The following is a 16,334-nucleotide window of genomic DNA, read 5'->3' as shown; positions in this document are numbered from 1 at the left end:
CAAGCCGAGCTTTATAGATGGTCACATTACCATCCGCGTCTATCTTCTTCTTAAAGATCCATTTATTTTCTATGGCTCGCCGATCATCGGGCAAGTCAGTCAAAGTCCATACTTCCTTTTCATACATGGATCCTATCTCGGATTTCATGGCTTCCAGCCATTTGTCGGAATCCGGGCCCACCATCGCTTCTTCATAGTTCGAAGGTTCACCGTTTTCTAACAACATGATTTCCAAGACAGGGTTGCCGTACCACTCTGGTGCGGAACGTGTCCTTGTGGACCTTCGAAGTTCAGTAGCAACTTGATCTGAAGTTTCGTGATCATCATCATTAACTTCCTCTCTAGTCAGTGCAGGCACCTCAGGAACATTTTCTTGAGTTGCGCCACTTTCCGGTTCAAGAGGTAATACTTCATCAAGTTCTACTTTCCTCCCACTTACTTCTTTCGAGAGAAACTCCTTCTCTAGAAAGGATCCATTCTTGGCAACAAAGATCTTGCCTTCGGATCTGAGGTAGAAGGTATACCCAATAATTTCTTTAGGGTATCCTATGAAGACACATGTTTCCGACTTGGGTTCGAGCTTTTCAAGTTGAAGTTTCTTGACATAAGCATCGCATCCCCAAACTTTTAGAAACGACAGCTTAGGTTTCTTCCCAAACCATAATTCATACGGTGTCGTCTCAACGGATTTCGACGGAGCCCTATTTAAAGTGAATGCGGCAGTCTCTAAACATAGCCCCAAAATGATAGCGGTAAATCGATAAGAGACATCATAGATCGCACCATATATAATATAGTGCGATTATGACGTTCAGACACACCATTACGCTGAGGTGTTCCAGGCGGCGTGAGTTGTGAAACTATTCCACATTTTCTTAAGTGTGTGCCAAATTCGTGACTCAAGTATTTTCCCCCACGATCTGATCGCAAGAACTTGATTTTCCTGTCATGTTGATTCCCAACCTCACTCTGAAATTCCTTGAACTTTTCAAAGGTCTCAAACTTGTGTTTCATTAAATAGACATACCCATATCTACTCAAGTCATCAGTGAGGGTGAGAACATAACGATAGCCACCGCGAGCCTCAACACTCATTGGACCGCACACATCAGTATTTATGATTTCCAATAAGTTGGTTGCTCGCTCCATTGTTCTTGAGAATGGAGTCTTGGTCATTTTACCCATGAGGCATGGTTCACACGTGTCAAATGATTCGTAATCAAGAGACTCTAAAAGTCCATTTGCATGGAGCTTCTTCATGCGTTTGACACCTATGTGACCAAGGCGGCAGTGCCACAAGTATGTGGGACTATCATTATCAACCTTACATCTTTTGGTATTCACACTATGAATATTTGTAGCATTACGCTCGAGATTCATTAAGAATAAACCATTCACCATCGGAGCATGACCATAAAACATATCTCACATATAAATAGAACAACCATTATTCTCGGATTTAAATGAGTAGCCATCTCGAATTAAACGAGATCCTAATACAATGTTCATGCTCAAAGCTGGCACTAAATAACAATTATTGAGGTTTAAAACTAACCCCGTAGGTAAATGTAGAGGTAGCGTGCCGACGGCGATCACATCGACCTTGGAACCATTCCCGACGCGCATCGTCACCTTGTCCTTCGCCAGTCTCCGCTTATTCCGCAGCTCTAGCTTTGAGTTACAAATGTGAGCAACCGCACCGGTATCAAATACCCAGGAGCTACTATGGGTACTGGTAAGGTACACATCAATTACATGTATATCACATATACCTTTCGTGATGCCGGCCTTCTTGTCCGCTAAGTATTTGGGGCAGTTCCGCTTCCAGTGACCACTTCCCTTGCAATAAAAGCACTCAGTCTCGGGCTTGGGTCCATTCTTTGGCTTCTTCCCGGCAGCTTGCTTACCGGGCGCGGCAACTCCCTTGCCGTCCTTCTTGAAGTTCTTCTTACCCTTGCCTTTCTTGAACTTAGTGGTTTTATTCACCATCAACACTTGATGTTCCTTTTTGACTTCTACCTCTGCTGATTTCAGCGTTGCAAATACTTCAGGAATGGTCTTTTCCATCCCCTGCATATTGAAGTTCATCACAAAGCTCTTGTAGCTCGGTGGAAGCGACTGAAGGATTCTGTCAATGACCGCGTCATCCGAGAGATTAACTCCCAGCTGAGTCAAGCGGTTATGTAACCCAGACATAGTGAGTATGTTCTCACTGACAGAACTGTTTTCCTCCATCTTACAGCTGAAGAACTTGTCGGAGACTTCATATCTCTCGACCCGGGCATGATCTTGAAAAACCATTTTCAGCTCTTCGAACATCTCATATGCTCTGTGTCTCTCAAAATGCTTTTGGAGCCCCGGCTCTAAGCTGTAAAGCATGCCGCACTGAACGAGGGAGTAATCATCGGTACGTGTCTGCCAAGCGTTCATAACGTCTTGTTCTGCAGGGAGAGCAGGTGCTTCACCTAGCGGTGCTTGTAGGACATAATCTTTCTTGGCAACTATGAGGATGATCCTCAGGTTCCGGACCCAGTCCGTATAGTTGCTGCCATCGTCTTTTAGCTTGGTTTTCTCTAGGTACACGTTGTAGTTGAGGACAACGATGGCCATTTGATCTACAATACATGTTGTGAAGATTTTAGACTAAGTTCATGATAATTAAGTTCATCTAATCAAATTATTCAATGAACTCCCACTTAGATAGACATCCCTCCAGTCATCTAAGTATAACATGATCCGAGTTAAATAGGCCGTGTCCGATCATCACGTGAGACGGACTAGTCAACATCGGTGAACATCTTCATGTTGATCGTATCTTCTATACGACTCATGCTCGACCTTTTGGTCTTCTATGTTCCGAGGCCATGTCTGTACATGCTAGGCTTGTCAAGTCAACCTAAGTGTTTGCATGTGTAAATCTGTCTTACACCCGTTGTATGTGAACGTTGGAATCTATCACACCCGATCATCACGTGGTGCTTCGAAACAACGAACTGTCGCAACAGTGCACAATTAGTGGGAACACTTTCTTGAAATTATTATGAGGGATCATCTTATTTACTACCGTCGTTCTAAGTAAACAAGATGCAAAAACATGATAAACATCACATGCAATCAAATAATAGTGACATGATATGGCCAATATCATATAGCTCCTGTGATCTCCATCTTGGGGCTCCATGATCATCTTGTAACCGGCATGACACCATGATCTCCATCATCATGATCTCCATCATCGTGTCTCCATGAAGTTGCTCGCCAACTATTACTTCTACTACTAAGGCTAACACGTTTAGCAATAAAGTAAAGTAATTTACATGGCGTTTCTCAATGACACGCAGGTCATACAAAAATAAAGACAACTCCTATGGCTCCTGCCGGTTGTCATACTCATCGACATGCAAGTCGTGATTCCTATTACAAGAACATGATCTCATACATCACATATATCATTCATCATTCATCACAACTTTGGCCATATCACATCACAAAACACTTGCTGCAAAAACAAGTTAGACGTCCTCTAATTGTTGTTGCAAGTTTTATGTGGCTGCAAGAGGGTTCCTACGTTAAAGCCACAACATGATTTGTCAACTTCTATTTACCCTTCATAAGGACCCTTTTCATCAAATCCGCTCCAACTAAACTGGGAGAGACAGACACCCGCCAGCTACCTTATGCAACTAGTGCATGTCAGTCGGTGGAACCGGTCTTATGTAAGCGTACGTGTAAGGTTGGTCCGGGCCGCTTCATCCCACAATACCGCTGAAGAAAAATAAGACTAGTAGCGGCAAGAAAGTTGACAACATCTACGCCCACAACAAACTGTGTTCTACTCGTGCAAAGAGAACTACACATAGACCTAGCTCATGATGCCACTGTTGGGGAACGTTGCAGAAAACAAAAAAAATTCCTAGGTTTTCACCAAGATCCATCTATGAGTTCATCTAGCAACGAGTGATCGGATGCATCTACATACCTTTGTAGATCGCGAGCGGAAGCGTTCAAAGAATGGGGATGAGGGAGCCGTACTCGTCGTGATCCAAATCACCGGAGATCCTAGCGCCGAACGGACGGCACCTCCGCGTTCAACACACGTACGGTCAGCGTGACGTCTCCTCCTTCTTGATCCAGCAAGGGGGGAGGAGAGGTTGATGAAGATCCAGCAGCACGACGGCGTGGTGGTGGATGCAGCAGTCACCGCAGAAGGGCTTCGCCGTTCTACTGTGAGAGGGAGAGGTGTAGCAGGGGAGAGGGAGGCGCCAAGACTTCAGGGTGCGGCTGCCCTCCCTCCCCCCCTTTATATAGGCCCCCTAGGGGGTGCGCCGGCCCTAGGAGATGGGATCTCCTAGGGGGGCGGCCAAGGGGGAGGAGTGCCCCCCAAGGCAAGTGGAGGCGCCCCCTCCCCTAGGGTTCCCAACCCTAGGCGCATGGGGGGCCCAAGGGGGGGGGCGCACCAGCCCACTATGGGCTGGTTCCCTCCCCACTTCAGCCCATGGGGCCCTCCGGGATGGGTGGCCCCACCCGGTGGACCCCCGGGACCCTTCTGGTGGTCTCGGTACAATACTGTTGACCCCCGAAACTCTCCCGATGGCCGAAACTGCACTTCCTATATATAATTCTTCACCTCCGAACCATTCCGGAACTCTTCGTGATGTCCGGGATCTCATCCGGGACTCGGAACAACTTTCGGATTACTGCATACTCATATCCATACAACCCTAGCATCACCGAACCTTAAGTGTGTAGACCCTACGGGTTCGGGAGACATGTAGACATGACCGAGACGACTCTCCGGTCAATAACCAACAGCGGGATCTGGATACCCATGTTGGCTCCCACATGCTCCTCGATGATCTCATCGGATGAACCATGATGTCGAGGATTCAAGCAACCCCGTATACAATTCCCTTTGTCAATCGGTACGTTACTTGCCCGAGATTCGATCATCGGTATCCCAATACCTCGTTCAATCTCGTTACCGGCAAGTCACTTTACTCATACCGTAATGCATGATCCCGTGACCAGACACTTGGTCACTTTGAGCTCATTATGATGATGCATTACCGAGTGGGACCAAAGATACCTCTCCATCATACGGAGTGACAAATCCCAGTCTTGATCTGTGACAACCCAACAGACACTTTCGGAGATACCCGTAGTATACCTTTATAGTCACCCAGTTACGTTGTGACGTTTGGTACACCCAAAGCACTCCTACGGTATCCGGGAGTTACACGATCTCATGGTCTAAGGAAAAGACACTTGACATTGGAAAAACTCTAGCAAACGAACTATACGATCTTGTGCTATGTTTAGGATTGGGTCTTGTCCATCACATCATTCTCCTAATGATGTGATCCCTTTATCAATGACATCCAATGTCCATAGTCAGGAAACCATGACTATCTGTTGATCAACGAGCTAGTCAACTAGAGGCTTACTAGGGACATGTTGGTGTCTATGTATTCACACATGTATTACGATTTCCGGATAACACAATTGTAGCATGAATAAAAGACAATTATCATGAACAAGGAAATATAATAATAATCCTTTTATTATTGCCTCTAGGGCATATTTCCAACAACTTGTTGCATCACTTAATACTATACATTCATGTCGATCCATTAGGGCTATTTTGGTTTGAGGAAAAACATAGCAATAGGGAATTTTCCAATGGCACTATACTATTCAATTATTCATGCATTTTGTTGAAAGGAATGAAGCAAAACATCCACCTAGACCTACTTTTCAAAATCCTATGCATGGAAACAAGAACAAGTGCATTAATGGCAGAATAACATTCTAACTGTACACGCTTTCATATGGTTTCACTTTATTTTGGCCATGTTTCTTTGCGTTCCTCTGCTCTTCCAATTCCTGTAAACCAAACACTCAAGTTGACAGAAATCATGTGTTTACAAATGCTCTGTTTACCATGTGCATTCCTATCCTGTTCCAGTGTTTTTCCTGTCCCTGCGTTTTTAGAATCATGCAAGCCAAATGAGCCCTTACAGAATTACTTCAGTTACAGGTAGGTGTCGAAGGGAACTTTGTGTGGTTTGTCCTGCTCCTGCCGCGACGTCGTCCACCTCAACTGAGTTGCTCCATCGACAGAAACATCCACCAAACCAGACATCACGACTCCTGACCATCTTTCGCCGCCTTAGATATCCTTCCCTTCCGCCGGCACCCACCGCAATGGCATCACAATCATCGACTCAGCAGATGAACCCGAGGAGTACATGGGTCCACAAGAGAGGTCGCACTCTTTTGTTTCTGCTTATGTTATGCATTGCTTAAAATTACCTGCTACTTTATCGTCATGTTCACCTCTTGGACTCCAAGTCAGGTCCAAATTAATGTTCAAACTTGAGTTCTAAATTAGTTGTGGGGCACATACCGAGGAAGCAATGAATAGTATCTCTGTCTAATATCTGGTTTACCTAGGGTATGCCTATGTTGTTCATCTTGGGTGGGAAACAAATAGTAAAGCAATCATCATCTGTCTTTTTATTAAATTAAAGCAATCATCAGCCTGCTATCATTATTTTTGGATCCATCCACTGGTTGTTACCATCACTCTAAATTTTTGCATGCTCTCCTTACATAATCTCACCATATTTTTTTGTATGCATGTCAGATATTGTACATAGTCATGCTGAACATGTAGAGAAAAACAGAAGAGTTTTGTGTGGCAATACAATGTCATGCAGACATCACTCCATGGTGGGTTCAATGGCAAACCCTCCCCACCCCTCTCTAGATTGTAATCCAGAGGAAGATATTTGTTCTGGGGCGGCTTCAGACACCGCTGACCACTCCTATTTACCCCCCCCCCCGGGGTATTTGCTCTACCTTGGCATGATGGTGTTAGTCATATCATGCATATGTTGCCTTGCAGTGCCTACTTTTGACATCATATATGTCATCTACTTAGTTTTGACATGTTTTGTAATGCCACCTGTTTAGTTTCTATATCATATATGGGAATTATGCAGTCTCATGTCTTTTAGCCAGCCATAATATATGTAAAATGTGCAATACCATCCTGTTTAACCAGGCATCATATATTTGAATGATATCTTGCCCATCCTTTTCTTCATTACATTTCCATTTGTCGACAATGTTTGTACATTAAACTACTCTTCCTGTGAATCAGCCATTTGGGTGGGAGATTGAAAAATCTGGAGTGAAAACAAGGCCTTCAGAGTAGACAGTGCTACCTGTCGAAGCAGATCTCTTGTTGGGTCCCGATAGCTCCTCATAGATGGATTCAGAGATAGATGACCAGTCCTATTCCCCCACCGAGGTGTATGCTCTAACTTGGCACGGTTATACTGCTCATATCATGCATATGGTGTCTTGCATTGCATAGTTTAGACATCATATACACAATATTCAACACCATGTTCTTAGTTCAGACATCATATCTAATGCCCTCTGTTTAGCATACAAATCACATATGTGAATTAAATGATGCGATCCTAATTACTTAGATAACATGTAGGTGAATTATGTCATGCGATCCTGTTTAGTTATTCATCATATTTTTGAATTATGTTATGCTATGCTATCCAGTTTAGATAGACATCATATATGTGAAATTATGTCATGCTATCCATTTTAGTTAAACAATATACATGTCAACTATTTTGTGCCCTCTTTTTTCCACACTATCTATTGCATCTATCTCTCATACAATGTCTGTACATTCAACTATGTTTCCTGTTTATCAGCCATTTGAATTGGAGCGGGTGATGCCAGAATCTAGCGGACTAAAAACACGGTCTTCAAATAAAACAGTGCTACCTCTGGTGGAGATGGCACCCCAGTTGTACATGCACACGAGAACCAGCCCTACCACACATAACCCAAACTCTCGTAGATTGTAACCCTACTGCGATGGACAGAGAACTAGCTAAAACAATGCTACCTCTTGGAGGAGATAACACCCCGGTTGTACATGCACGAGAACCAGCCCTACCACACATAACCCAAACTCTCGCACATTGTACCCTACTGCTATGGACAGAGAACCAGCTTCACCCAATCTAACCCCAACCCCAGCAGATAGTAACCCAGTTCCTGTTGACACAGCACCATCTCCACCACAGAGCTCCCAAATAAGAGCAGTTAGTAAGGCAGCTCCAGTGCCCAAAGGGCCAGTACTACCACGGTGAACCCCAACTCCACCAGTTAGTACGCCTATTCCTGTGGACGAAGCACAACCAGCTAGTCATAGTTTAGCATCTATCGCATTTGATATTGTTAAATCGTATGTGTGTATCTTCCCATCTTGGAAATATTATACTGAAGATGAAGGAAAATGCCAGTTGTAGATGTCTATCAAGGAGTTATGTGTAAGTAATGTTATTCATGGCAATTACTTTACTTTGTCCCATACATCCTACCTCCATGATGGTTATAATACAGCAAATTTTCCCATTTTTCTCTATAGAGAAGGACCGATTTGGAAACTCGGGATGAGGTAACCTGTGCTAATACCTCTGCTATCATCAAGAATGATTGGTGGCAGTATCGGAATTACCTGAAGAAAACGTACTTCACCGGCAAAGAAACTCATCAAATTCCCTTACGTTCTCCTAAGACACATTTACTGGACGATGACTGGGAACGCCTTGTTCTGTACTGGTCCTGAACCAAGAATGTGGTAAGGTCTATGAGCTCATTTTCTATTTTTAAGTACTATATTCTTGCGTCTTACTGTACTCTGTTCATGTAGAACAAGTGCCTAAACCTGAAGAACAATTGTTCTAATTTAAGATTCCATTGCTATCATAGTTCAAAAAAGCACTAGGCGTTAATTGTGTGTTTTGCCACCGCCTTGTGCTTTACTGACCAAAGCGCATGCTTATGCGCAGTTATGCATAGATTAAGCATAGTTATGCGCAATGCGTTTTGCCAACGCCTAGAGCCTAGGCACGCTTAAGCGCTCGCTTAGGCGCACCTTTTTTAACTATGATTGCTATCGTGCATACTGATTTGCTCTTGTATCATTGTATTTACTCATACAAACTTATTTTTAAGTTGAAGGATCCAATCCGAACTCCAATGGCACAGCAGGTATGTTCAGCATGTTTCTTTAACAGGTTTGCTCTTATCAATAGCTCTGTTAATTACAATTGTGTATACAGTTGACTTCTCATATCATGCACATTCCTAGCATCACAACAGAGCCAATAGTTTTGTTGTACATGTAGACCCGTGGTACCCATCTGAAGTCTTATTGTGCTGTGTCCCACGCTTTGTATTCTTTCACTGCTGCTTTGTCTTGAACTGATATGATTTGAACTGTGTCTCTATTTTGATTTGGCAAGACAATGCAGTGACCATAGGACATAGATATATGTTTGTTTGATGCTTTTATTATGTACTAGTACTTGGCAATAGAAGACTTGGTAGTTTAATCATGTCCACCTTACTAATGAACTTGTTCACCGAAATGAGTTTCATATACTAGTACATGCTATACCTATTATGTGTCTGCTTGTTTCTTCTTTTAGAATGCTGACAGAATATTGGGGAAGAGTGCCTTATTAAGCAATGGTAAAGGAAGTAATGCAGATAAGGTTCAGGATAGTGACACATCCCTGTTGGTCTCCAACAAAGCTGATAAAACTACTAAGGAAGACTATCTCGAAAATAGTGAGACAACCCCAAAGTCATGTCTTGGTTTAGTGTTCAAGTTACTAGCCACTACCGCTTGCACAAGCTATTCAAACTCAATGTCTGATTCAGTTCGGTTTCTTGAGTCTCAACTACAAGCTGAAAGACATCGATCTGTTGTGCTGCGACAAGAAGCGAAAGGACTGCGAAAGTCCCTGGAGCATTCAGATGCATACTTTCTGGTGCAACAGCAAGCGTTGGAGGATTTTAGCGCCAAACAGGACAAAGCTAATAAGCTTGCTAAGCTTATTGCCAGCATGGTGGATACCATGTTTCTTGAGCTCTTCTGAAGTTGTTTCAGTTATGCTCTTGTTTTGCTGCCGCGTTTATTTGCACCGGTGGCCAATTTTGATGGCCAATGTATGTCATATGCTACTTTGTTTCCGATATTTGCACTGGTGGCGAACTTTGATGCCCGGTGGATGTAATATGTGTAATAGCGGTAATAGGCTAGCGTTAATTGCTTGCTTATTTATTTCCTTATTGTCTTGTTTAGTTGTTTGCTTGTAGTCGCTGTAGTTCTTTTTCTGTGTTTTTCTAGTGGCCCCAATAACCTATTTTTGGAAACTAGGCCAGAATAATCATGGCAACACACGGACTGTTGTAACCATGGGCCTCCTGTGGGTCGTATGATCCATGGGCCTTCTATGGGTCGTAGGATCCATTGGCCTTCTATACGGGCCGTAGGATCCATTGTCCTTCTACGGGACGTAGGATCCATGGGCCTTTTACGGGCCATAGGATCCATGGGCCTTCTACGGGGCATATCATCATTTAGCCAATCATGGGCTGTACTATTCATGGAAAATAACGGGACGTTAATAGGCCGTATTTGATAACTCTATGAAAACAACCAAACGGGTTTTTTCGACATGAAAACGGCTCAACGTATGAACGGGCCACAAACGGGCCGACTGTAACCACGGGCTGAATTTGGCCCACAAACAGAAAATGACAGTAATGGGCCTTAAGTAACTGAATGCTGGTAATGAGCCCAAGAATAAATGGGCCGTGAGAAGGCCGAAAGATAACATGGGCTGGAAACAGCCCAATGGAATAATGGGCCATTAATGGGTATAAAGTGATACACTATTCATTACGGGCCAATTTTACCACGGGCCGTTAAGGGGTCGAGGGTTACTAAGGGCCTCATATGGGCCGGAAGACGTCATGGGCCATACATGGGCCGGAAGTTAAAGCGGGCTGGAATTATATTGGACGGCCCAGATGATGCTACTGGGCCTAATTGGGATAGGCCATAAATGGGCCCTAGAATAACGGGTTGTAAATGGGCTATATGCGAACAGGCCGTTAACAGTCTTGCCGTGGGCCAGCCCTCCACCTTTTGACCAAGTCAAACGGGCCGACCATTTCACAGGAATGGGCCTCTGTTGGGTCGTGCCACATGTCGACGTATCATAGGCGCTTTGGGTCCTATGAGTGGAGGATATCTGTCCCAATGGTGAGTCGACACGTGTTTCCTCCAGCCAATGATGATTTTACATGTGGAAAATCCCCATTGGTCGGGGCTGTTAACGGGTTGTCGGATCCAAAACCTGACCCGATAGCTTAACGGCGTTCCGTTACGGTGGATGCCACATGTCGGTTACCCTTGACGAAAGCACTTCTGTGACACGCGATTTATCATCATGGAAGTGGACACTTTCGTGATGATAATTTTGGTAATGTCATGGAACACTTCTATGACAGCACAGGTATGACTATCTTGATTCTGTCATAAATTTGTCATGGATGTACATGCATGACAGAAGAGGTGACCTAGTGTGACAAACACCTATCATCACAGAAGTGTATTTTTTTGTTGTGTAGGGATCAAACCCTAACAAAACTAACTCGATTACATGATAAATCTCGTCCAACCCATCACCGTCCAGCAAGCCTATGATGGAATTACTCACACACGGCGGTGAGCATCATGAAATTGGTAATGGAGGAAGGTTGATGATGACGATGGCGACGGATTCCCCTCTTCGGAGCCCCGAACAGACTCCAGATCAGCCCTCCCGAGAGAGATTAGGGCTTGGCGGCGGCTCCGTATCGTAAAACGCGATGAATCCTTCTCTTTGATTTTTTCTCCCCGAACGTGAATATATAGAGTTGGAGTTGAGGTCGGTGGAGCACCAAGGGACCCATAAGGCAGGGGGAGTGCCCAGGGTGGTAGGCACGCCCCCCAGCCTTGTGGACAGCGTGTGGGCCCCTGACGTGGATTCTTATTCCAGTATTTTTATATATTCCAAAAATATTCTCTGTTGATTTTCAAGTCATTCCGAGAACTTTTATTTCTGCACAAAAATAACACCATGGCAATTGTGCTGAAAACAGCGTCAGTCCGGGTTAGTTCCATTCAAATCATGCAAGTTAGAGTCCAAAACAAGGGCAAAAGTGTTTGGAAAAGTAGATACGATGGAGACGTATCAATATACCTTGGGATCCAGGTGGATCCATTACTTCAGCACTATATGCCTAGCTTAATGGCTTTAAAGAAAGTGCTTCCAGGGAGACAAACCGGAAGTTTTAGAGAGTCATTTATTTCTGTGGTGTGCTTTTATAAAGTTTAAAAACAAAAAAGAGTTGAACCTAAAACTTTTTCAAAAAAGAAAAGCGGAAGTAAGAAAGACGAGCATTGTTAAAGTGGGAGCTAGCCTTGAACTTTGTTCATGCCCATGGAAACTTCGTGACCCTTGATTACAGAAAAATTTCAACAAAAATAATTATCCCCTTGTACAAATCCATTGTATCATAAAAATAATGTGCCAAGATTTGCCTTTAGGATGTTTACGTTGCTTGTTGGTTTGTGCGGTGCAAAACAAAAACTTTGGCTCTAGTGCACGATTTTACATTTTTTACTGGAACGTCAATAGGTTCTAAAACTTTTTTCACTGTCTTTCTATACAAATTTTTTATTTTTCCCATTTTTTCAGAATTTTTGGAGTAACAAAAGTATGGTGAATGTTCAGATTACTACAGACTGTCCTGTTTAAGACAAATTCTGTTTTTGATGCATAGTTTGCTTGTTTTGATGAAACTATCGATTTATATTAGTGTATTAAGCCATGGAAAAGTTATATTACAGTAGCTACAATGCAAAAACAAAATATGAATTGGTTTGCAATAGTACTTAGAGTATTGATTTGCTTTGTTATTCTAATGGATCTTACCGAGCTTTTTGTTGAGTTTTGTGTGGATGAAGTGATCAAAGATCGAGGAGGTCTTGATATGAGGAGAAGGAGGAGATGCAAGAGCTCAATCTTGGGGATGCCCAAGGAACCCCAAGTATATATTCAAGGAGACTCAAGTGTCTAAGCTTGGGGATGCCCCGGAAGGCATCCCATCTTTCTTCAACAAGTATCAGTATGTTTTCGGTTTCGTTTCGTTCATGTGATATGTGCAAATCTTGGAGCATCTTATGCATTTAGTTTTCACTTTTCTTTTTATGCACCATGCTGGTATGAGATAGTCCATGGTTGATTTATAGAATGCTCTTTGCACTTCACTTATATCTTTTGAGTATGGCTTTATAGAATGCTTCATGTGCTTCGCTTATATCATTTGAAGTTTGTATTGCATGTTTACCTACACATAGAAAACCGCCATTTGTAGAATGCTCTTTTGCTTCACTTATATTTGTTAGAGAGTGGGCATATCTTTTGTAGAAAGAATTAAACTCTCTTGCTTCACTTATATCTATTTAGAGAGATGACAGGAATTGGTCATTCACATGGTTAGTCATAAAATCCTACATAAAACTTGTAGATCGCCGAATATGATATGTTTGATTCCTTGCAATAGTTTTGCGATATAAAGATGGTGATATTAGAGTCATGCTAGTGTGCAATTCTGAATTTGAGAAACACTTGTGTTGAGGTTTGCAAGTCCCGTAGCATGCACGTATGGTAACCGTCGTGTAACAAATTTGAAGCATGAGGTGCATCTTTGATTGTCTTCCTTATGAGTGGCGGTCGGGGATGAGCGATGGTCTTTTCCTACCAATCTATCCCCCTAGGAGCATGCGTGTAGTGCTTGGTTTTGATGACTTGTAGATTTTTGCAATAAGTATGTGAGTTCTTGATACATCTCCATCATATCTACTTTTTGAAACACTTATGACCTTGTTGTCGACTCTAACTTGCATGATTTGAATGGAACTGACCCGGACTGATGTTGTTTTTAGCAGAATTGCCAAGGTGCTATTTTTGGGCAGAAATAAAAGTTCTCGGAATGACCTGAAAATCAACAGAGAATATTTTTGGAATATATAAAAAATACTAGCAAAAAAATCAAGGCCAGGGGCCCCACACCCTGTCCACGAGGGTGGGGGCTCGCCTACCCCCCCCCCTGGGCGCGCCCCCTACCTCGTGGACCCCCTGGTGCTCCACCGACCTCAACTCCAACTCTATATATTCACGTTCGGGGAGAAAAAAATCAGAGAGAAGGATTAATCATATTTTACGATATGGAGCCGCCGCCAAGCCCTAATCTCTTTCGGGAGGGATGATCTGGAGTCCGTTTGGGGCTCCGGAGAGGGGAATCCGCCACCATCATCATCATCAACCTTCCTCCATCACCAATTTCATGATGCTCACCGCCGTGCGTGAGTAATTCCATCGTAGGCTTGCTGGACGGTGATGGGTTGGATGAGATTCATCATGTAATCAAGTTAGTTTTGTTAGGGTTTATCCCTAGTTTCCATTATGATCTGAGATTGATGTTGCTATGACTTTGCTATGCTTAATGCTTATCACTAGGGCCCGAGTGCCATGATTTCAGATATGAACCTATTCTGTTTTCATGAATATATGTGAGTTCTTGATCCTATCTTGCTAGTCTATAGTAACCTACTATGTGTTATGATCCGGTAACCCCGAAGTGACAATAATCGGGACCACTCCCGGTGATGACCGTACTACGAGGAGTTCATGTATTCACTAAGTGCTAATGCTTTGGTCCGGTACTCTATTAAAAGGAGGCCTTAATATCCCTTAGTTTCCAGTAGGTCCCCGCTGCCACGGGAGGGTAGGACAAAAGATGTCATGCAAGTTCTTTTCCATAAGCACGTATGACTATATTCGGAATACATGCCCACATTACATTGATGAACTAGAGCTAGTTCTGTGTCATCCTATGTTATAACTGTTGCATGAGGAATCGCATCCGACATAATTATCCATCACTGATCCATTGCCTACGAGTTTTTCACATATTGATCTTTGCTTCGTTAATTTTCCGTTGCCACTGTTACAATCACTACAAAACCAATACTATTACTTTTGCCACTGCTACCGTTACTTCCATATTACTTTGCTACTAAATACTTTGCTGCAGATATTAAGTCTTTTAGGTGCAGTTGAATTGACAACACAACTGTTAATACTTGAGAATATTATTTGGCTCCCCTTGTGTCGAATCAATAAATTTGGGTTGAATACTCTACCCTCAAAAACTGTTGCGATCCCCTATACTTGTGGGTTATCAAGACTATTTCCTGGCGCCGTTACTGGGGAGCATAGCTCTATTCTTTGAGTCACTTGGGATTTATATCTGCTGATCACTATGAAGAACTTGAAAGATAAAAGAACCAAGATTTTTCCTCAACTATGAGGGGAGGTAAGGAACTGCCATCTAGCTCTTCACTTGATTCACCTTCTGTTTTGAGTAAACTTGCGACACCTACTCCTGCTATTCATTCTGATATGTCGCATGTTATTGATGATGCCACTTCTTCTTAGCATGATACTTATGATGAAACTACTTCTATGCTTGATAATACTGTGCCACTAGGTGAATTTCTTGATGAACAACGACTTGCTAGGGCTAGAGAGAATGAAACTATTAAAACTGATAATATTGATGAAAGTGATGATGAAGATTCTCCCCCTAGATATGAATTGCCTGTTATGCCTGAGGGTTATGTTATGGATGAAGAAACTGCTCGAGACTTTTTAGCTTGCAATGATAGATATGATCTTAAGAAACTATTGGCTAAGCTTAAATAAAAATCTTGGAATGCTAGAATGAAATATGACCCTGCTTTTGCTACTTCACGTATCTGTATTTCCAATAAGGATTATGATTTCTCTGTCAACCCTGAGTTAATTACTTTGGCTGAATCTGATCCTTTCTATGGCTATGAATATGAAACTATTGTGGCACATCTTACTAAATTGAATGATATAGCCACCTTGTTCACTAATGATGAGAAAACTCGCTATTGCTTTATCCTTAAGTTGTTTCCATTCTCATTAAAGGGTGATGCTAAAACATGGTTTAATTCTCTTGATCCTGGTTGTGTGCGTAGTCCCGAGGATATGATTTATTACTTCTCTGCTAAATATTTCCCTGCTCATAAGAAACAAGCTACCCTAAGGGAAATCTATAATTTTGTGCAAATTGAAGAAGAGAGTCTCCCACAAGCTTGGGGGAGGCTTCTCCAATTACTTAATGCTTTGCCTGATCATCCTCTCAAGAAAAATGAAATACTTGATATCTTTTATAATGGACTAACTGATGCTTCCAGAGACCACCTGGATAGTTGTGCTGGTTGTGTTTTTAGGGAAAGAACTGTTGATCAAGCTGAACTGATATTGAATAATATGTTGAGTAATGAAAATGATTGGACACTT

The sequence above is a fragment of the Triticum dicoccoides genome, chromosome 2A (assembly GCF_002162155.2).
Source record: "Triticum dicoccoides isolate Atlit2015 ecotype Zavitan chromosome 2A, WEW_v2.0, whole genome shotgun sequence".
NCBI lineage: Eukaryota > Viridiplantae > Streptophyta > Magnoliopsida > Poales > Poaceae > Triticum > Triticum dicoccoides.
Note: the sequence above shows the minus strand (reverse complement) of the source record.